Raw genomic sequence first — 22,989 nt, forward strand, 5'->3', positions numbered from 1 at the left:
TACATCCAATTATTGAGCAATTATTATGCTTCGCTCGCTCAAAAGCCATGATATCTCTCGTGGACAAACTAAAATCGCGCGCGCGCGCGTTCTACTTCCTTGCTCATTTTCTCATGGGCGAGAAATATTCTCTGGGCGGGCAAAGCAGAGAAAGGGGAGGTAACATTTCTCCTTATGACGTCATAAGGAGGAGATTCAAGATCAGCCCGGTTGAGCTTCCATTTTCTCAAAGGCAGAGAAAAATAGCAAAAGCTCGATTTACACCGATTAAAATTTTTTGAAACTTGGGGACCATACCATATACAGGCTAGGGGAACTCATATTAATGTTAAAAAACCTCAGAAAGTGGAAATTTCATGTCATGGGACCTTTAAGGTGTGAACATAAACCGACCCAAACGGACATTTTGGCATAATGGTGTGTGTTATTGTTCGTTCAAGCGCGAAAGAGAATTCGATTCCGGTGCGTTGTCTGTGCACACGATATTGTTGCGCGTCTTTCTGCGCGTCGTGTGTGATAAACAAATACGAAAACGTTTATTTATTTTTGCTAATTATTATTTTATTTCAGTAAAATTTTCAGTAACTGTTGTTAGTTTCGTTTAGGTTTAGTTTTTCATTTATTATGATTTTTATTTTATTTTTTCAGTTTACGAAAATGTTTTTTGACCAATAGTTTTAGTCTTAGTTTCAGTTTTAGTTTTCAGTGAGTGAGTGAGTGAGTGAGTGAGTGAGTGAGTGTGAGTGAGTGTGAGTGAGTGTGAGTGAGTGAGTGTGAGTGAGAGTGAGTGTGAGTGAGTGAGTGAGTGTGTGTGAGTGAGAGTGAGTGAGAGTGAGTGAGTGAGTGAGTGAGTGAGTGTGTGTGTGTGTGAGAGAGTGAGTGTGTGTGTGTGAGTGAAAGTGTGAGTGAGTGTGTGTGTGTGTGTGTGTGTGTGTGAGTGGGAGTGTGTGGTGAGTGAGTGAGTGAGTGAGTGAGTGAGTGAGAGTGAGTGTGTGTGTGAGAGAGAGTGAGTGAGTGAGTGTGTGTGTGTGAGAGAGAGTGAGTGAGTGAGTGTAAGTGAGTGTGTGTGAGAGAGTGAGTGTGAGTGTGTGTGTGAGTGTGTGTGTGAGAGTGAGTGATTGAGAGTGTGTGTGTGAGTGTGTGTGTCAGAGTGAGTGATTGAGAGTGTGTGTGTGCGTGTGTGTGAGTGAGTGAGTGAGTGAGTGAGTGAGTGAGTGAGTGTGAGTGAGTGTGTGTGTGAGTGTGTGTGTGAGAGTGAGTGATTGAGAGTGTGTGTGTGAGTGTGTGTGTCAGAGTGAGTGATTGAGAGTGTGTGTGTGTGTGCGTGTGTGTGAGTGAGTGAGTGAGTGAGTGAGTGAGTGAGTGAGTGAGTGAGTGTGAGTGAGAGTGTGAGTGAGTGTGAGTGAGTGAGTGAGTGAGTGTGTGTGTGTGTGTGTGTGTGTGAGAGAGAGAGAGTGAGTGAGTGTGTGTGTGAGTGAAAGTGTGAGTGAGTGTGTGTGTGTGTGTGTGTGTGTGTGTGTGTGTGTGTGTGTGTGTGTGAGTGAGTGGGAGTGTGTGGTGAGTGAGTGAGTGAGTGAGTGAGTGAGTGAGTGAGAGTGAGTGTGTGTGTGAGAGAGAGTGAGTGAGTGAGTGTGTGTGAGAGAGAGTGAGTGAGTGAGTGTAAGTGAGTGTGTGTGTGAGAGTGAGTGTGAGTGTGTGTGAGTGTGTGTGTGAGAGTGAGTGATTGAGAGTGTGTGTGTGAGTGTGTGTGTGTGAGAGTGAGTGATTGAGAGTGTGTGTGTGCGTGTGTGTGAGAGAGAGTGAGTGAGTGAGTGTGAGTGAAAGTGTGAGTGTGTGAGAGTGAGTGTGTGTGTGTGTGAGTGAAAGTGTGAGTGAGAGTGAGAGAGTGAGTGTGTGTGTGTGTGTGTGTGTGTGAGAGAGAGTGAGTGAGTGAGTGTGTGTGTGAGAGAGAGTGAGTGAGTGAGTGTAAGTGAGTGTCTGTGTGAGAGTGAGTGATAGTGTGTGTGTGTGTGAGAGAGAGTGAGTGAGTGTGTGTGTGAGAGAGAGTGAGTGAGTGAGTGTAAGTGAGTGTGTGTGTGAGAGTGAGTGTGAGTGTGTGTGTGAGTGTGTGTGTGAGAGTGAGTGATTGAGAGTGTGTGTGTGTGTGAGAGTGAGTGATTGAGAGTGTGTGTGTGTGTGTGTGAGAGAGAGTGTGTGTGTGAGAGTGAGTGATTGAGAGTGTGTGTGTGTGTGTGTGTGTGTGTGTGAGAGAGAGAGTGAGTGAGTGAGTGTGAGTGAAAGTGTGAGTGTGTGAGAGTGAGTGTGTGTGTGTGTGTGTGTGTGAGAGTGTTTGAGAGTGAGAGTGTGAGTGAATGTGAGTGAGAGAGAAAGTGAGTGTGTGTGTGTGAGAGTGAGTGTGTGCGCGAGAGTGTGTGTGTGTGTGTGTGTGTGTGTCTGTTTTACATTGCATTTATACTCCAGTACTACGCCTTCATTTCTGTGTGGAAATTTTCAAATTTATGCTGAATTTATTGATAAAAAAAAAAGAAGGGTCATACTGACCCTAAACATAAAAGGATTAAGTTAATGTATACATATAACACAGTAACAACATTACCTTGAGGACAGAGACAGCGCCTGATCCAGGGTCAGTGTGTCAAGACTGGCCAGTTTAAAGGGAGTGATGTGAAGAAACTCACCAGACTAGAAAATGAAAAACAATATTATTAATCATCCTTTTAAACAGCTTTTATTATTCCATCCTACAGTTATTCAGTGTCACACACACACACACACACACACACACACACACACACACACACACACACACACACACACACACACACACACACACACACACACACACACACACACACACACACACACACACACACACACACACACACACACACACACACACACACACACACACACACACACACACACACACACACACACACACACACACACACACACACACACACACCTCAAAAGATCATTAAACAAAAAATAGCCATGTAAATAAAGCAGAAATGAGATTATTACCATCATGGAGTCTCTGCACAGAAACAGCAGGACTGGCTCATCAATCTGGCATTTCTTTAATGAACAAGTCCTGGATATCGCCTTGAAAAAAACTGAAGTTTGGCTGATATCAGGGGACTTTTATTCTTCTGCTTTGACGGCATCAAAAGAAGAGGATCCAGTGTTTTCTGGTTATATTCTGCGGACTAATTCCACAAAAAGCTTTACCACATGTCTCATGTTTCTATGCAACTGATAGATTTTCAACCCATTTGTGGGAGTGGAAAAAGACGAGTTTTGTTTGATCTGTTCTTACAGGGACATCGTGAAAAACTGTGCAACAGTTCCTCAATAGTGAAGCGGACTCTTCTACTCATCGGGCCAGTCCAGCTCCAGGCCGAGGAAAGACTTGATAATCTCTCCAGAGTAAAACTTCAGCTGTGTGTCGATGCTGATGTCCACGAGTGCTTTAAAGAGGATGACGTCCTGGTGCCGCCCGTGGAGCTTCAGCACGCAGTGAAGCGGCTCCAGGTTGGGGCTCTGAGAGTGTGTGATCCTCCTGCCGACGGTGTGTGTGTCGGGGTGGCACTCGCAGGGGGTCTGGGCGTCCACACACAGGTCTCAGTGTCCCGCCCTGAAGAACAACAGGTCCCGAAGACCCTTCATCATCATCGCTCTCCCTTCGGCTGCCGGGATCACCTTCCCGTGGAAATCACACACAACGTCTCCTTTAGAGAACGGACGGGTCGCAACCACTCCTGAAATCAAGAGGATGTTACATTTTAAGATCAAAACAACAACTGAGTGCACATGCAGAAAAGCTATTCAGTGTTTTAGTTCCCGGTGCAGCGGACACAGGGTGTTTACAGATATAAACTAGTTCAATTCAAGACTTTAAGACCTTTTAATGAAACTTAAAACCAAACCTGTGATGGAAATACACATAATTACATACGTATATACAGTGAACTTTTCATACAAGCAGACAATATCCGATTTATAAAAAGATCCCAGAAAAGCATCGTATCACCAAGATTTTTGGTTGTGTAAACAGTTTATTCCGAAGAAATATTTTCATCAGCGATCTATACGTTTTTGTATACTTAAATCTGCATATTTTTTATATTTTTGACATTGTTTTTTACTTTATTAAAGGGGTCATATAATGCCATTTTTGTACAAGCTAATATGATTCTTTAGGGTCTAAATTAAAAGTTTGTAATATACTTTAATTAAAAATTCTCATTAGTATTGTAAGAAAACACTAATTTTACCTGGTCAAAAACAGCTCTGTTTTCAGCACGCCGTTTAAGTGCATGTGTCTTTAAATGATAATGAGCTTTGCTCACCCCATCCCTCTGTTCTGTGCGTACACCGTAACACAATAACACAATAACCAATAACGCGTTGTTCATTATAAACGTGGGATTATGAATTATATAGAGAACGTCGTACATAAAAAACATGCCGTAATGTACCCTGAGTGTAAACAGCTGCATTCATCGTGAAGCGTGCTAGCGATTTGCAAAGATTAATATAAAGGTTAATAAACCGTGTGACGTCACATGGTCGAACGGCTTGATATGAGACGGGAAAACATAAGAAGATAAAAAAAAAAACACTGGATGGATTTTTATCATTTTATGATGGTTGTGTACAGGCACTGCCAACACACATTTCAGTGCAATCAACTTACAAAAGTGCATGTACCATAGGGCTGCACGATATTGGGAAAAAATGACATTGCGATATTTAATTTTTCTGCGATATATATTGCGATATGAAATCTAATCTATTTTTTTCTTATAAACAAAAATGGGGTAAGCACACTTACATTCTCATTTTAAATGATTTAAACATCAGAGTATTATTTAAATTAGAGTAAATTATTTGTTTGTAACTTTAGGATATGGTTTGAATTGTTAACATTAGTTAATGTATCTAATAACTAACATGAACTTACCATGAGCAATACTTTTGTTACTGTATTTATTAATATTTGTTTATCTTAGTTTATAAAAATACAGCTGTTCATTGTTTGGTAATGTTACTTCACAGTGCATTAACTATGTTAACAAATACTGTACAACTTTTGATTTCAATAATGTAGGCTATAGCCTAAATGTTGAAATTAACAATGTTGTGGAAGTGCAGTTTACTAATAGTAAATGTTAACTAATGTAGTTAAATAGTTTAATAAATAGAACATTATTGTAAAGTGTTACAGATTTTTTAATACACCAATTCAGACGTCTCGTGAGTTCAGTGTTGGACAGGTCAGTTGTTTAAACCATTCATTAAATTGAATCGGTTCAAAGGAATCATTAGTTCGCGAATCGGACGTGTAGTCTACGGCACGCGCTGTCTTTATCTCAGCAGTTTAGGATATCGCACAAGATTTGCCAACACAGAAAACATTTCATCACTGGATAGTTTTTTGTTGTTGTTGTTGTTGTGCGACATCGTGTCAATTGATTTTGATTAATTAGGGACCGTTCGGTATTTATGGAAGGGGCCACCGGAGGAAAATAGGGGAGGGTCATGTCTTTTTATTTTTTGTTGAGGGGAGGGTCATCCAACTTTTTAGGGGAGGGTCACCCAACTTTTATATTCATGAAAACAGCAACATTTCAAAGTGGCTTGTTTGGTGCTATTTTTTTTTCATTTAGCTCCATGTTGATCTCGCGTTATCAGCCCCCCTTCAATATCAGATGGGTCTGACCCAACAAAAATCCAGTTTGGCGCTGTTTGACAGTGCGCGCGCACTTCAGTTCACGCTTAGAAAAAGTGCATCATGTCAGAACAGAATGCCAAAGAAATGTTTACCCGGCAAAGCTTTAAACAGGGATGCAAACAGCGAGCTTTTCGGCGCCTCGCGCTTTCTTCATGTCAGTTTGGGTGACTTGGGTCAGAGAGGGTCTGATTATAATTTCACAAAGTCATCTGAAGCCATTCCATAGCTTAATGTGAGGTACAGAAGTCTATTTACATCATTAAATTAAAGTTTACGGAAACTCGTTTTCCCTCTGCGCTGTCAATCATTCTCCATTCAGTATTCAAACAGCGCGCGCGCCTCGTCCGGTTACAGCAGGATGCACGGTAAAACTCTCTCCAATTTGGATTTGCATAAAATAACTTTATTTTGTGTATTTGTATTTTACGTTTGTTGCTGTTGTTAACCGACTCGCGTGTGCCTGTTAGATCACACATATCACAGGGACTATAAATCGGCATCAAACTCACAATAACTAATTTAAAACTGTGAAGAAACAAATGATCAATAAACTGTTGGACAGATATAACGTACTCTAGGATTTCCGCGCTCGACATTCTTCGCTTTGTGCAGTGAACTTTTAAATGCGCACTTGTGCTGCTGTGCAGCGCTGCACACTGTGACTCCATGTTGCTTTGAGCACATCATTCTGCACCCGCGATGCACATATACGCGCTTTGTGCGCTCTGTTTTGAAGCGTTTCATATTATCATGGTTTTGTGCACTGAAAGATTTTTAAAGGCACATATTTTTTATACCTAGCCTGCACAATAATTTAATTGTAGCCTATATTAATACACTCACCTAAAGGATTATTAGGAACACCTGTTCAATTTCTCATTAATGCAATGATCTAATCAACCAATCACATGGCAGTTGATTCAATGCATTTAGGGGTGTGGTCCTGGTCAAGACAATCTCCTGAACTCCAAACTGAATGTCAGAATGGGAAAGAAAGGTGATTTAAGCAATTTTGAGCATGGCATGGTTGTTGGTGCCAGACGGGCCGGTCTGAGTATTTCACAATCTGCTCAGTTACTGGGATTTTCACGCACAACCATTTCTAGGGTTTACAGAGAATGGTGTGAAAAGGGAAAAACATCCAGTATGCGGCAGTCCTGTGGGCGAAAATGCCTTGTTGATGCTAGAGGTCAGAGGAGAATGGGCCGACTGATTCAAGCTGATAGAAGAGCAACTTTGACTGAAATAACCACTCGTTACAACCGAGGTATGCAGCAAAGCATTTGTGAAGCCACAACACGCACAACCTTGAGGCGGAAGGGCTACAACAGCAGAAGACCCCACCGGGTACCACTCATCTCCACTACAAATAGGAAAAAGAGGCCACAATTTGCACGAGCTCACCAAAATTGGACAGTTGAAGACTGGAAAAATGTTGCCTGGTCTGATGAGTCTCGATTTCTGTTGAGACATTCAGATGGTAGAGTCAGAATTTGGCGTAAACAGAATGAGAACATGGATCCATCATGCCTTGTTACCACTGTGCAGGCTGGTGGTGGTGGTGTAATGGTGTGGGGGATGTTTTCTTGGCACACTTTAGGCCCCTTAGTGCCAATTGGGCATCGTTTAAATGCCACGGCCTACCTGAGCATTGTTTCTGACCATTGTCCATCCCTTTATGACCACCATGTACCCATCCTCTGATGGCTACTTCCAGCAGGATAATGCACCATGTCACAAAGCTCGAATAATTTCAAATTGGTTTCTTGAACATGACAATGAGTTCACTGTACTAAAATGGCCCCCACAGTCACCAGATCTCAACTCAATAGAGCATCTTTGGGATGTGGTGGAACGGGAGCTTCGTGCCCTGGATGTGCATCCCACAAATCTCCATCAACTGCAAGATGCTATCCTATCAATATGGGCCAACATTTCTAAAGAATACTTTCAGCACCTTGTTGAATCAATGCCACGTAGAATTAAGGCAGTTCTGAAGGCGAAAGGGGGTCAAACACAGTATTAGTATGGTGTTCCTAATAATCCTTTAGGTGAGTGTATATAGCCTACACTTCTGAATTCTTGACATTCATACTGTATATAAATATAAAATTGTGAAATGTATGATTGCCTGATTGAATTTTATAAGAGTAGCCTACTAATAGTAATTTGTTTTTATTAACATGTTTAGATTTTATCAAATTACTGTGCAGATTTTTTCAAGAATTACTCTTTGATGCTGATTTATATACTCACTAAGTTTAATAAAAAATACATAATACATTTATGTAATATTTAAAGGTGTTAACGGTAATCTTACACTGCAAAATGATAACTTGCAAAGGATTAAATTCATCACAATTATGTAAGTATCTGGATATTTGCCGCGGGGCGAGGGCTTCGATAACCTGTTTAAAGCAATTTAAGTTAACATAATAAAATACGTAGACATACACCATAAAAACTAGTTAAACTAGTAAATTCGTTAAAATTGGGCGATTCCAGTGTTATGGACGTGACATTTGCAGTCAAAACTTGAAATATAAATTCTCAGAAAATGCATTTAATACCAATATTTTGAAACGTCTGAAAGGAGTCAAGACATTAGAAAAATATCAGTCTACACATGCGTTTTATATTTAATATGAGGGAAATACACATGTGACGTGACACAAACAATCTTTAACTTTTAAATGGCAAAATATTTTTTAGTAATTCTAGGCTATAAATTACACTGTGCAAACCAAAAGATATATACCCACCGGATGAATAAAGATCGGCCTCCACAGAACATAAAATATTATTTTTATTTAATTTTTCGTGTTCGCATTTATGTGTGAAAAAAAAAAAAAAAAAATGTTACGGGCTCAGTTCTCCATTACGGACATGACTGCTCTGAAAGCGACTTTCACAGAGACCTCAAACAGAAAGCACAAAGCCTTTCTTTAAAGTGAATTTCGTTTTTTTATTAATTGAATCTTAATTTTAATCAATGTTTCATCTGGATTTAATAAATAAGAAGTAAATATAGTAGAAAATAGATAATCATGACACGGAGGCGCGGGCGAGTGAACTGGACTCTTGTCTCATAAATGAACCGAAACTCAGCGTAAGGTAGGCTACTTGCCTCACAGACCTGAGAAATATATAGAAAGCTTGAAATGTCTACTTTTAAACAGAACAATTCAAAACGAAGGAAAACAGACTGCTTTCTGCTTATGAAATGTGCATTTCTCTCTGGCGCGTTCTGAGAAGATCGCGACGCATCGTCAACTTCATCTTTGCAGTCGACACAGAAAACACTTGTTTATTAATAAACAATTAAAATGTCTCCATATTTGACATATTAAAATCATTACTTTTGCCGGTTCTTTGTGACAGCTTTAGATGCTTGTTGGCAGCGCCACCCACTCACATGTTGAACGAGTCACACCGCATCAGCACCGAAAACATGATTGTTTTCAAATCTAAAATAAAAAATCGTGATACGAACCGAATCGTTGGTTTGGTCTATCGTTACAGCCCTAGAAAGATGAGAAAGCAAGAGTTTATGGTTTAAAAAAAAACAATGGCTATATGAACATCTTTGCCAAGCGCAAACTAGTACAGAAGTAGGATAATCAATAAATTATCGGGGAGGGTCATGCCTTTTTTCACAATCATTTTGGAGGGTCATAGAAAAATGTATTGCTGGCGAAGGGAGGGTCATGTATTTTTTGACAACAGATCTCAAAACTCCTCCGGTGGCCCCTTAAATAAAAAACGAACAGTCCCTTATGCGCGAGGGAGAGAGAGCAAGACAGCGCTCGTGTTGTTTGAAGACGGTGAAGGTGAGCGCGCGCACGGCCGGGGCTCTCTCGCTCTCTCTGCTCGTTCTTATATGCGTCCGGTTAAACTGACAGGACTTAAAAACACATGCAAATGATAAACTTTCACTCTATGATGGTTAAGCTGTGCAATTAATCCGCGAATCACATGCGTCAAGGGCTGGGGAGCAGCTGGCCCGTACGGTTAATGAATCAATCACGGATCAACTACGACAGCCTACATCGCACATCCTGCGATGTGACTATCGTGGATTCGTACATCGCGATATCGATGCTTAAACGACACATCGTGCAGCCCTACCATTATATGACCCCTTTAAATGTATCTTTCATGTCAAATTCTTACATTTGATAAATGAATTCAATATGCACTATAGAGCTGTTACCAATTAAACAAAATACTGTATACTGCAAAATTACAACTGCAATAAATAATGCTATGAGATTAATTTTTTTTTTTTAAATAATATACAAATAAGAACTTACTGAGTGAGTCAAATCATTCCTTCAAAACGCTGAATCGTTTAGTAAGAGGACAGCGCTACTGCTTGGAGATACGCAATAGTTCTGCTCTGATCTTCGGTAAAACAGAACAAAAATATTCAATATTGTGTCTAAAATGCAAGTAATTTAATAATAACTACTTACTTGTTAATTGAATTAAAATCCCTTGTCCCATTATGTTAACTATATCATTTGTTATAAATAAAAAAAAACTCAACATTTAGAATTTTTACCTCAGGACATTTCTTCTGTGAGTTTCTTTATGCGTGTCGTTACGCTCATTTGTTTTGATTTCTCCACTAAAGTCTCTCTCGCTCTCTGTCTCTCTCTCTCTCTCTCTCTCTCTGTCTCTCTCTCTCTGTCTCTCTCTCTCTCTCTGTCTCTCTCTCTCTCTCTGTCTCTCTCTCTCTCTCTGTCTCTCTCTCTCTCTCTGTCTCTCTCTCTCTCTCTGTCTCTCTCGCTCTCTCTGTCTCTCTCTCTGTCTCTCTCTCTCTCTCTGTCTCTCTCTCTCTCTGTCTCTCTCTCTCTCTCTCTGTCTCTCTCTCTCTCTCTGTCTCTCTCTCTCTCTGTCTCTCTCTCTCTCTGTCTCTCTCTGTCTCTCTCTCTCTCTCTCTGTCTCTCTCTCTCTCTCTCTGTCTCTCTCTCTCTCTCTCTGTCTCTCTCTCTGTCTCTCTCTGTAGAAAACACTATCCATTATCAATCGCTGTTTATGTAATAAAATCAGAATCACTCGATGTGTGTTTCGATGCTTCACTGGCTATTTGACAGACATAACCGTCAGACTGGAATAAATTTTTGCGGTAATGTGACCAAAAATATTGAATACCCACCGGATCTGAATTTAAGACATTTAAAAACTTAAGGCCTTTCATTAGGAAAACTTTATTTAAGACTTTTTAAAGGCCCACTGAAGTGCCTTAGATCACGCAGCTTTGTTTGATGCGTTGACGTGATTTCCACTGAAACAGGAAGTTAAGGCGGGACATATTGAATGGCTCCTCCCCCTTTTCAAATAGCCAATAGCGTTTAGCTTACCTCACAGACTGCGAGTCGTACTTGACAGCGAATCCGAGCGCTGATGATACGCTGGATTCAATAGTAGAGGTGTGAATAAATTGTAATTAAGTTCTGAATGCTTATATCACCTAAATGCGAATTTTGTAATTTTTTTGGAACACACCAGCTTATTCATAACCTTAAGGCTAACATATTTATAAAAGCTGAAAAAAAATACGTACATTTTGATTTCGGGGGCCATTAAGGACCCGTGGCCACCCTGTAACAGTTGCTAAAATGTATATTTTCTCTCCTTAGAAGAAAAATGAAAGCTCTTCTTACCTAGACCGTGCTCGTCACCAAAGTTCTTGACGGCCAGCCCGGTCCAGGTCTGCTCAGACACACACTTTATTATAACCTGATTTGCCTCAATGCTGTCTGGAGGAGCTGGTTTCCACAACCTCTCGACCTCTTCTGGCTTAGGGGAGTTGGTCTTCCACCCCTCCTGCGCAATCAGCCTCACCACCTTTCCAGCTGAAGCCTTGCTGTGTGTGAAGTGTGCTGAAGAAAGAGTTACATAACTTTACTCATGCGAGTCACGGTGAATTAATGGGTTAGTTCACCCAAAAATGATAATAACCTCATGATTTATTCACCATCTAGTCATCCTAGGTGTATATGACATTCTGCTTTCAGACGAATACAATCTGAGTTATATTAAACAATATCCTGGCTCTTCCAAGCTTTATAATAGCAGTGAATGGGAGCCCAAAATTTTGTTGTCTTTTGTTGTTTGAGTAGTGTTATTAGCTGCTGTCACTATGCACAGTTGCCCAATATAGTTACACATGCATGCAGCACATAAAAGCAAGTCATCTTGCACTTGAATGGTTTCACAAAGGAATCGATAAGAGGAATCGAAATTTTAATTTTATAACAAGTATCCGATTCCTGACCAAGTATTCGATTCCAGAATTGGAATCGATTTTTCGATTCCCAACCATAGTCACAGTCATATCACAGGATCTCCTCACACAGGCGAACAGAACAATTTGGCACCCTCATCCCGACTTGTGGGCCCTTCATGTATGGCCCCTCAACCGGTATCCGGGAACCTCCCGGAAAAGGTCCTAAACACTATCCGAGGCTAGAGAGCCGTCAACCGGACGGCTCTACGCTCTTAAATGGTCAGCGTTCTCCGGCTGGTGTGCAGCTCGGGACCTTGACCCTTATTAATGTGATGTACCATCAGTACTTTCCTTTCTGCAAGAGCTGATGGACACGGGCCGGACCCCCTCCACGCTCAAAGTATACGTGGCGGCCATAGCAGCCTTCCATGCTTTTGTGGCCGGCCAGTCCTTGGGAAGGAACCGACCTGGTCATGCGCTTCCTTAAATACCCCTTTTCCACCAACAAGAACCGGGTGCTGGTTCAGAGCTAGAGCTATTGCCAGTTCGGAGTTGGTTCGACTGACGAGCTTACTAAGAACCGGTTTGCGTTTCCACCGGCCAGAGAGCCACAACAGAGCTATATCTTACGTCACTGCATACGTATCATGTTGCCCAGCAACGGTAGTGCGGCAGCGCCAAACACAAACACACCAGACTTGTTCGAGATGTATCGGCTTCTCGCAGAACGATCAGCACATGAAATCAAAGCACTGCGAAAGCGATCAAAAAGCACAAGGAGTCGTATGATCTCCAAACACTCCCGCAGCTCTGATCGGTCCACGCTGCTCCGATGCATCTCGGACAAGGCATCAACAATAATAGACGTTGCGTTACTATGGATGCTCATGGGTTTGCGAAAATAAATCGGCATCCAACGCGTTCGTGCAGCTCGCCGTAACTTACATAGACGGATATTATAATCGAGCTGCTATTAGCTCGACTAGCTGCTATTTAAAAATGGCGGTCACAAGTTTCTCTTCAGCCTTGTTGGCCACGGTAACCCCGCCCCCAGCCTCTGACGCAAGCGGTTCTTTCTTGGCTCCGTTCTAGACCCTGCAATGATTTGGTGCTACTTAAGAACCAGTTTTACTGGTTCGGAGCTGGTGCTTTGGCGGTGGAAAAACAAAGAACCGATTTGAAACTAGGCTCTGGCTCCGAACCAGCACCAGCTCTGCCTTGGTGGAAAAGGGGTAAAAGGGACCAGGAGGCTTAACGCGCCTCGACCCCCCTCTATACCTGCCTGGGATCTATCCACGGTTCTCAGGGCCCTTAAGGGACCCCCTTTCGAGCCGCTTCAGTTGGCTGAATTAAAGCCTCTCTCACTTAAGACTGCACTCCTGCTAGCACTAGCATCGGTCAAGCGAGTGGGCGACTTGCAAGCGCTCTCTATGAACGCTTCTGGTCTCAAATTCGGGCCTAACGACTCCAAGGTCGTCCTCAGGCCAAGACATGGTTATGTACCTAAGGTGCTCTCAGCCCCGTTCAGAGCCCAGGTCATTTCGCTATCGGTGCTTCCCTCACTGGAAGACGATATAGAATTGAGTCTACTCTGCCCTGTTAGGGCTCTCAGATTTTATCTGGAGTGTTCTGCCTCATTCAGACAGTCAGAACAGCTCTTTGTATGCTTCGGCGGCCGGACCAAAGGGCTTCCAGTCACGAAACAGAGATTATCAAGATGGATAGTGGATGCTACCTCTTTAGCCTACGCCTCAAAGGGTATGCAATGTCCCAATAGGCGTCAGGGCTCATTCCACAAGGGGTATGGCCTCTTCATGGGCTTGGACCAACTGAAGACATTTGTGCAGCGGCCGGCTGGTCTTCGCCGTCCACTTTTGTAAGATATTATAACTTGGAAGTGCCAGCACTGCAGGCACGAGTGCTTTCCATCTGAGAGGCCTCGGCCCCTGAAGGGTCCAAACTAGGCTTGTTGCGATAGTCGGTGTTACCGGTGATACACAGTGTTTAACCCACCTACCGGTCATAGCACTTGACCACCGGCACCGTCCCCATCGTGTTGAAGTTTTAGCCTATAGCAATAAAGCACTTAATTCAGTTAGTGACTACGTGCCTTCGTAATTTAGCGTAAGCGGAACGAGCGCCGCAGTAAAGCAGCAGGTGTCCGATTTCATTTATCATTTGAGGAGAGTGAGGCGAGCTAACTGGCAAAGGATGGCGGAAGATCTGGTTTCAAAGCGAAATGCAAAACCTCCTTTAATGCTGAGACAGATCCTCTGGTGTGGTGGAAAAAAATCAAAATAGGCTCCCCGTTTTGGCAAAAGTAGCCAAAAATATCTTTGTGTTTGTGCAACAAGCTGCGCATCCGAGAGAGTGTTCAGCACGATGGGAAACATAATTACCCCAACAAGATCTCTTTTGAAACCAGAAATGGTAAATATGTTGGCTTTTCTGGCCAGGAATATGTAAGAATGTATGCCACAAGCAGTGTGATCACGTTTTGTTCCCTGTTGCAATTTAAAATGAAGGTTTTTCGTTTATTGTTTCTCATTTAGCCTATTTATAATTTTTTTGTACGGTGTATGCAGTTAATAGGCCTACCTCTTTTTTTTAACAGCTTAACGCGAGTTAAATTTTTATATTAGTTTTTTTTTTCACTTAAGTGTCAGTGATTATTCGGGTAAGCTACCTTATTTAACGAAGTTTTTGATGTTCGTTCGTTTCATATTCGATGGTTGTGCGGTGTTTTTTTTTTTGTGTGTGTTTTTTTGCTGAAAAAGGCAGGCACTTTATTTAACGAATAGTGATTTTTTAAATATAATTTCTTGTTTGATACTTGACGATGTGTGCAGTGGTTCGTTTTGTTAATAAATGCACTTTAAAGGTGTTTCATAAGTGCTTTTGTTTAGTTTATGCATGGTGTGTTAAGTTATTATTCATTTTGCAATAAAGATGTGTGTAATACAAGCGAGTTTCTTATTGTTTTGTGTATTTTTATTAAGAATAAAATAAATTAACCCATGATTAATTCAAACAAATGCTACTGAATTGCCGCTAATTAAAGTGAAAGTAAATTGAGACGTGTGCATGTCCGCATTTTCGGCCACCCGAAATCCCCGACACGCAACCCCGGTGACACTGGGATTACCGGTTTTTTTACACGTCGATTAACCGGTGGAAAAAATCCGTCACCGCAACATCCCTAGTCCAAACCACTAGATATCCCTTTGCCGGCTCCGACTCTCTCTGGTCCCCGTTGGACTCTGACTTAGATATTTTCCTTACACATACGCATGGCTTTGCTTCAGAAAGCCTTTAATAACCCCCGTAGTCGTATGGATTACTTCTATAATGGATGGATGCGCTTTTTTGGGCTTAAAATTTTAGGCTCCCATTCATTATAAATGATATTTAATGATTTTTATAATGATGCCATTATAAATCTTGGATTAGCCAGGATATTTTTTTATATAACTCTGATTGTGTTCGTCTGAAAGAAGATAGTCATATACCTAGGATGACTTGAGGGTGAGTAAATCATGGGGTAATTTTCATTTTTTGGGGTGAACTATCCCTTTAATGGCCTAGTTTGTGTCGTGTCAATGCTGTATTGGTGTATTTTGAGACTCACACAGCAGATATTGCTCTCTCTGTTTGTACTGGGAGGCTCGCCACTTATCATAAAGCACACGGTCTTCTGGAAAACCCGAGTCGACCCACTGCTTTTTCAAGGGTGGCTGACCCTCCAGAGAAACGGGAAATCTGGCTTTGAGGCAGAGAAATCTTTTCGTGAAGCGTGTTCCTCTATGCTGGATCCAGCAGAACTCAGTTCAGCCAATGAGGTGTCGTCGTCCGAGGAAGCACTGTATAAGTGATGAATAAATATAAGAAAAAACACTTGTATAAAAAGGACCAGTTGTATAAACATAGCCATTATGTTAAGACATTATCTTAAGTTCTAGTGTGACCACTAGCAGTTAGTCAGGGGCAGTCCGTTTTAATTTTCTGTATCAAATTAGGCTAATCTACGTTTTGATGTAACCAAAAAAAAAAAAAAAAAAAACCTATGAACAGTCTTAATGGGATAGTTCACCCCAAAATAAAAATTAGCCCATGATTTACTCACCATGAAGTCATCCTAGGAGTATATGACTTTCTTCTTTCAGACGAATACAATCTGAGTTATACTAAAAATGTCCTGGCTCTTCCAAGCCTTATAATGGCAGTGAATGGCTGTTTATGTTTTGAAGCACATAAAAAAAAGCATTTATCCATCATAAACGAACTCCACACGACTCTGCGGGGGTTAATAAAGGCCTTCTGAAGTGAAGCGATGTGTTAGTGTAAGAAAAATATCCATATTTAAAACTTTATCGACTAAAATAACTAGTTTCTGACAGACAGCTGTACGCATGGATTTACGGTAGAAGAGTGACCTCTGACCCGACGCATGATGAAATGACGAACGCTGAAGCGCAGAGGAGAGAGCAAAACACCAGTCACGAATTAGACATCTAAAACGACATTATTAGTTTTTTAAATGTGGGAGGAGCTTGAGTTTGTTGCCCAGCCCTGTTTGTTTGAACCGCGCGAGGCGTCAAAGCTTACGCTACTCCTACATCATACGTCATACATCGTCAAGTGTTACTCTTGTGGCGTAAGTCGACTTGCGTACGGCCGTCTGCCGGAAACTAGTTATTTTAGTCGATAAAGTTTTAAATATTGATATTTTTCTTACACTGACACATGGCTTCACTTCAGAAGGTCTTTATTAACCCCCGTAGAGCCGTGTGGGACACTATTATAATAATAATAATAATAATAATTCATTACATTTATATAGCGCTTTTCTCGGCACTCAAAGCGCTTTACATAGAAGGGGGGAATCTCCTCAACCACCACCAATGTGCAGCATCCACTTGGATGATGCGACGGCAGCCATATTGCGCCAGAACGCTCACCACACACCAGCTTACTGGTGGAGAGGAGACAGTGATGAAGCCAATCGGTATATGGGGATGATTAGGAGGCCATGATGGACAGAGGCCACTGGGCAAATTTGGCCAGGATGCCGGGGTTACACCCCTACTCTTTCGAAAGACATCCTGGGATTTTTAATGACCACAGAGAGTCAGGACCTCGGTTTAATGTCTCATCCGAAGGACGGTGCTCTTTGACAGTATAGTGTCCCCGTCACTATACTGGGGCATTAGGACCCACACAGACCACAGGGTGAGCACCCCCTGCTGGCCTCACTAACACCTCTTCCAGCAGCAACCTGGTTTTTCTCAGGAGGTCTCCCATCCAGGTACTAACCAGGCTCAGCCCTGCTTAGCTTCAGTGGGCAACCAGTCTTGGGCTACAGGGTGACATGGCTGCTGACAGCCATCTATCCATTATGATGGATAGATGCTTTTTTTTATGGACTTCAAAACAGAAACAGCCATTCACTGCCATTATAAAGCTTGAAAAAGCCGGGACATGTTTTAATGTAACTCTGATTGAATTCGTCTGAAAGAAGAATGTTATATACATCTAGGATGACATGAGGATGAGTAACTCATGGGGTAAATTTTATCTATGGGTGAACTATCCCTTTAAAGAAAAAAAAAAAGTATGTCTAACTTGTAAGACTAGTCTTATCGTCTTATGCAACCGGCCCCAGGTGATGTGTTGAGTGGAGACTGACCCGGACAAGGAGTCGAGGAGCTCAGCGGCGTCCACGGTGTCCTGAGGCGTTGGATTTCCAGTGTTATTGGACAGGTACAGGTTTACGGCCCTCTGTTTGTGCACCGGGAGGCTTTGTGGAGCCGATCTAAAACTCTTCACACAGGCCAGTTTATACCTGGAAGAAAACATTACATCAAATGTTAACTGTGATATGACTGTGACTAGGGTTGGGAATCGAAAATCGATTGGAATTGAATGGAATCGAATACTTGGTCAGGAATCGGATACTTGTTATAAAATGTAAATTTCGATTCCTCTTATCGATTCCTTTGAGAGCATTTCAATATGACTTTAAAACATTAAAGTGATCTGATCTGACATGTACGCAGACTGGTGCATAGATATATACACTAGATGTCGCCTTGGCTACGGTTTCGTTCCAATGAACTGCAGTCGCCAAGGCGACTTCTATTGTATATATCTATACCCGCCCGCGCTCTCAGATCACTTGGACATGGCTGTGTACAAGAGGTAACAACGATATAAATACTGTTCGTTTTCTCACACAAACCGCTCGTTTCGTGTCTTAGGCAATCAATGTGTACTTACGATGGGGAATTGTTTAATTTGGACGACGGGGAATTGTTTTAATTTGGACGACGGGGAATTGTTTTAATTTGGACTCTGTGCATGCTCTTTGAGATAATGACCATAGACCTGCATTATATGACTGACAGACAAGAACGGTTTGACCTAAAAATATCAAAATTGAAACTACTGCGGAAAAAAAAGACACCTACATCTTGGATGCCCTTGAGGTAAGCTAAAACATACCAAAAATTAATTTCAAAGTCAACTATCCCTTTAAAGGTGCAGTCTGTAAGAATGACAGCTAGTGGTGGAAATAAGTACTGCAGTCCAAATTCAAAATATAGGAGATCGTTGTTTCTCTACTGTAGATTAGGCAACTCTTAAAGTGACAGCAATCTATAATAACACTAATCAAACAACAAAAGACAGAGAAAATTAGCTCATTCTTGACTGGATAACTTTTGTAACTATATTTCTAATGTATATTTTATTTATAAAGTGCAGTGCTATTTTACTTTTGATTACAGTTTTTGTACCTGAATACCTGAAAATCTTAAAACACCGTTTCAATCGTATCTTTGTTCAGTTGTATCTATTTGTTGCGATTGCTAGTATTTTATTAGTTCTTTTTTAATTACTGTGTGTGTTTACTAGTCTTTAATAATGCTTGAAATTTATATTAGTTAGGCAAGTTTTTGCTATGGTATTTTTAGCCTGTTGATTTTTGATCAAGATATTCAACTAAATGTTTTGCAGTAAGACTAAATGTGAATGATATCCCTTTTTTTTTTTTTTTTACCTTACTGGATTCAAAATTAGGAATCGATAAGCAGAATTGACCGTTCGCAAAGACCCGCCCCCTATAGTTACTGTTGCTATGTCCGACAAACCATGCCGCTCTCACGCCCCACCATGTTCTCACACAGTGAAAAATACATCGCGCATGATTGCAGAGCAGAGAGGACACTGACAACACACTGACAAACAGGACAGACCAGGTTACTTTTGATATGAAACAAAGTCTCAACTTTCAAATTTGGTCATTTTGTAAAGAAATTTAAACAATAAATACCGTTTTGTGGATCTTTAATGTGTCGTGACAGATCGCTGTGGCGCCTCAGTTAAAGCTTCTCGTGAACCGATCATCTCTTCTTTCTAGTTAATTTATAGCTTCAAATAAACATGAATGAACATAAGAAGGAATGTTGTTTTAACCGCGGAAAGACGTCAGTATACTCCGTTTTTCAGGTTCAAATCCTCCAACATTAATCTAGTAACTCTCCTGACTGATTTGTCGGACATAAATGGCGGATTATGATTGGTCAGATCGCCTGTCAATCAAACTCCCTGCAAAGGATCAATTGGAATCGGAATAGTTGAAATTCAAACGATACCCAACTCTAACCGTGACTGACAGGATATAGTAAAGTGTCTCCATTTACACATGGATCTGTGTAGGTACAGTACGTACATTTCATGGAGGTGGAACACGTCATGTGACACATTGGAAACAGCCTCGCCGGACGACGACACGAAAAAACCCTGGCAGAATGTTTCGAGCCTGATGTTCCCAGGCCTGATCTGCTTGTAGTACAGCTGAAAACACTGCGGAGAAACACCACAGTTACTGAATGTAAAACACAGGCGCTGTGCAATCTGCTGTTTGTATCACGCTCAAACTTACAGCTTCCTCCTCTTGTGTCAAGGCTATTTGTATGCTTGCAGTTTTCTCCTTCCTTACGCCGATCACCACCCTGCCACCGTGAGCGATCCGCTCCACCCAGTCCTCATCCTGGGAAACATCGAAAAGGTTTAGTTTAATATTGCATACGTGTCCAGCATATCCTGAGTTAACAAACTCATTAAATTGATAATTTTGTCTGTGCAAATGCCAACTGTATACATTTTGGCACAGGTGTGTATTTTTTTTGAAATTTTGAAATTTATGTGCTTTTAATATTTGAGAGAAAGAAACTATACTGCAAATCACAAATCCAACCACTGTGTGTATCAGTGGAGTTTTGCTGCATCTAATGGAGAAAATGTGTTACTGCGCCCAAACAATATCTCACTGAAAGCTCTTTTTTTGGGATCTCAACCTCAAATTTGGAGCACAACTTGTTTAGATTTATGGCTTTGATTTTTGATTTTATATCAAATATTGTTCATAAACTTAAACCTCTATAACTTTTCACTTTTTAAACTTTTACTTTAACAATAATCTGCCGAGGGTCTTCTTTAAAATGAGGCCAAACTTAAGTGTGTGCAACCAAGCTTCAAAATTTTATGACAGTTTCTTGACACAGAAACTATGGACCTCTATGGTTTTTTGTCCTCTATGGACCTATGTGTAACTTTTTTTAATTGACGCACAAGGGTTAAAGTAGATGAACTTACGGTCAATCCTGTCACGGCTCCTGGACGCTGCATGTGCCGGAAGACCAAGAGCGCCTGGAGGTAATAGCGGTACAGCGTCTTGTCGGGGCTTGAGACCGCTGTGCCCGTCAGCAGATCCCCGTGGATCCTGAGAAAGTCTGACTTCGCAACTGTTAAAATCCTCTGGCAATCTTTAATGCTGGGAGCTCTATCTGTTACGTTGAGGTAGAATCAAAGGAGGAAGCAGGATCCAAATCCACATGCAGCACTTTATTAAATAAACCCAGAACTTCACAGATGCAGACAGACTCAAGATCAGGACTCAGGAACAGAACAACATTCAACATCAAGAACCCACAAACACTGAAACAAGACACAGGGCTTAAATACACAGACAGACCAGCTAAACAAGATAACAAGGGGGCGTGGCTAATGAAAAACACCTGGGAAAACTAATCAACATAACGGGGAACTGCTAAACATAGAATGAGACAGGGGCTGCACGTACCGGAGGAAACGGGACACGTTGTCAACCTGTGAAGAAGGACGTGAGAAAGAAGTGTCAGCATTAAGATCATTAAAAGAAAGAAGAGCTACGGAACATAAGCCACATTTCCATTACCCTTCAAATCGCACAAACTGAAATTGTGAATTGAAAATACGCCCAATGGAAACGTGTCAATTTCGAAAAAACTCCCATATATATATAAAAAAAAGTTAACGCTTGCATGAGGTGGTTTTTCAGGCAGTTCGAAAAAGGAATATTTCGTAAAACTGCAATGGAAACAGTTTTTGCGCATTTACAGGTCAGCTGACGTAGATGATGCGGTGTGTTTGGACAGAAGACGAGACAGATTTCTTCATTAAACTCATAAAAGACAAAAGAATTACAGGAATACTGGATTCTAAACAACAAAGAAATGCCACAGTTTATCAAGAGATTGAAGCAGAAATTAGTGGTCAACCGATATATCGCCAAGGCCGATGTGTTGGAAGCGGGACTTTTATTTTGACGGGTGGCGCTGAGAACACCAGCGCCTGCTCACACAGCGCTCACTCACATTCTCCGTCTTCATTAGTTTACGATCTCTGTCAGTCATATCTAATACTTTGTTAGACAGAACTGGTAAAAAGTAAAGCGTTGCTTTTATATTATTTGTAACAGAAAAGGCAAACAATCAGGCTAAAATACTTTCATTTACCGTCAACATTCAGCAAATGTGCATCTACATCATTTAATCAAATCTCTGAATATCTAATAAACATTTAATTTCATTGCAGATTTAATGGAATCCAGCTGTGATATCTTGTGAAGTGTGCATAAACGTGTTAGGGACGGTCGGTCCGTGTGAAGTGAGTGAATGTGAACAGAAGATCAGCTTCACAGGAGACACGATCGAAAAAATTTAAATCCTTCATTTTAAAATATGCTGTGCTATATCCAGTTGCCCACTGTGTCATATTCATATCGTTATCACTGTGTGCTGTATGTAATATTAGTGTTACCTTGTCTTTATTTGAAAAAATATGATTACCAGTGCGCACAATATTACCAGATTACTGAGTGCAATGTTACAGTGTTTACTTCCTTTTTATTCACATATTCATATATTTTTAAACAATTACTTTATTTGTGAAAAATACTGTAATAGGATTGCAGATTCAAGAAGTTGCCATCTAAAGTATAAGCATGTTTATTTTAAGGATTTGTTTTCTAATTTATTTATATTTTATTAAATATTGATTAAAATAAATATAAAGTATAGGCTATATAAAAATACCGGCTTTACATCGGCCACCCTGCTCTCTAAGATATCGGCATCGGCCATCAAAAAAACTATATCGGTCGACGACCACTAGCAGAAATGAGGGAGAAACACCCAGAAACTCCTCATATGTGCCGCTCAAGTATAAAAGGCCTAACTTTCCATTAATGCTTGGAAAACACGCCTACGTCTCTTTCCATTAAAATGATGGCTAATGCGACGACTGAGATATACTATGATAATAAACACTCATCATGATATTAAATACAGCGTACTGTGCAGAATCTGTGCATTTCTGGCTTACTTGAACACACACGTCACTATACGCAACAATAACGGCACGCTTGTTCATTTGCATGGAAGCAATAGTGAAGATTAAAAAGCATTTGGTTATCAGAAAAGACATTATTTTCCAACATTTTTTTATGTTCTTTCTACTGTATTGATCTGTCCAGCTAAAACACATTTGTGGTGAAAATGATGAGGATGAAAGAGGAAGGGAGGAGATGCTGGATGACAGGATTTTGTTTGAACAAGAAATGAATGTATGAAATCCAAATTCTAGAATATATACTGTATATACAGTACTGTGCAAAAGTCTTAGGCATGTTAATAGC

General features: G+C 41.0%; 1 protein-coding gene across 9 annotated transcripts in view; it reads right to left on the reverse strand.

Annotated features, from left to right (window-relative positions):
* Window positions 1-22,989, reverse strand: part of LOC309479463 (uncharacterized protein) — a 323,172-nt gene that overhangs the window by 290,715 nt on the left and 9,468 nt on the right. For 2 of the 9 annotated variants that reach the window (XR_014199219.1, XR_014199220.1), the window contains exons 1-9: window positions 21,115-22,687; window positions 20,628-20,818; window positions 19,915-20,022; window positions 19,702-19,835; window positions 17,659-17,814; window positions 15,601-15,832; window positions 11,407-11,625; window positions 3,025-3,761; window positions 2,597-2,682 (exon numbers count right to left, since the gene is read on the reverse strand). The exons of 1 other annotated variant lie outside the window; for it this stretch is intronic. The gene's annotated coding sequence lies outside the window, so the exon portion shown is untranslated. Of the gene's footprint in view, window positions 1-2,596; window positions 2,683-3,024; window positions 3,762-10,050; window positions 10,142-11,406; window positions 11,626-15,600; window positions 15,833-17,658; window positions 17,815-19,701; window positions 19,836-19,914; window positions 20,023-20,627; window positions 22,688-22,989 lie in introns of those variants that run through there. 6 more of the 9 variants (XR_014199215.1, XR_014199216.1, XR_014199221.1 and 3 more) reach the window with 5 other exon arrangements.

Source organism: Leuciscus leuciscus (assembly GCF_965113295.1).
Source record: "Leuciscus leuciscus genome assembly, chromosome: 17".
In the NCBI taxonomy this organism is placed as follows: Eukaryota; Metazoa; Chordata; class Actinopteri; order Cypriniformes; family Leuciscidae; genus Leuciscus; species Leuciscus leuciscus.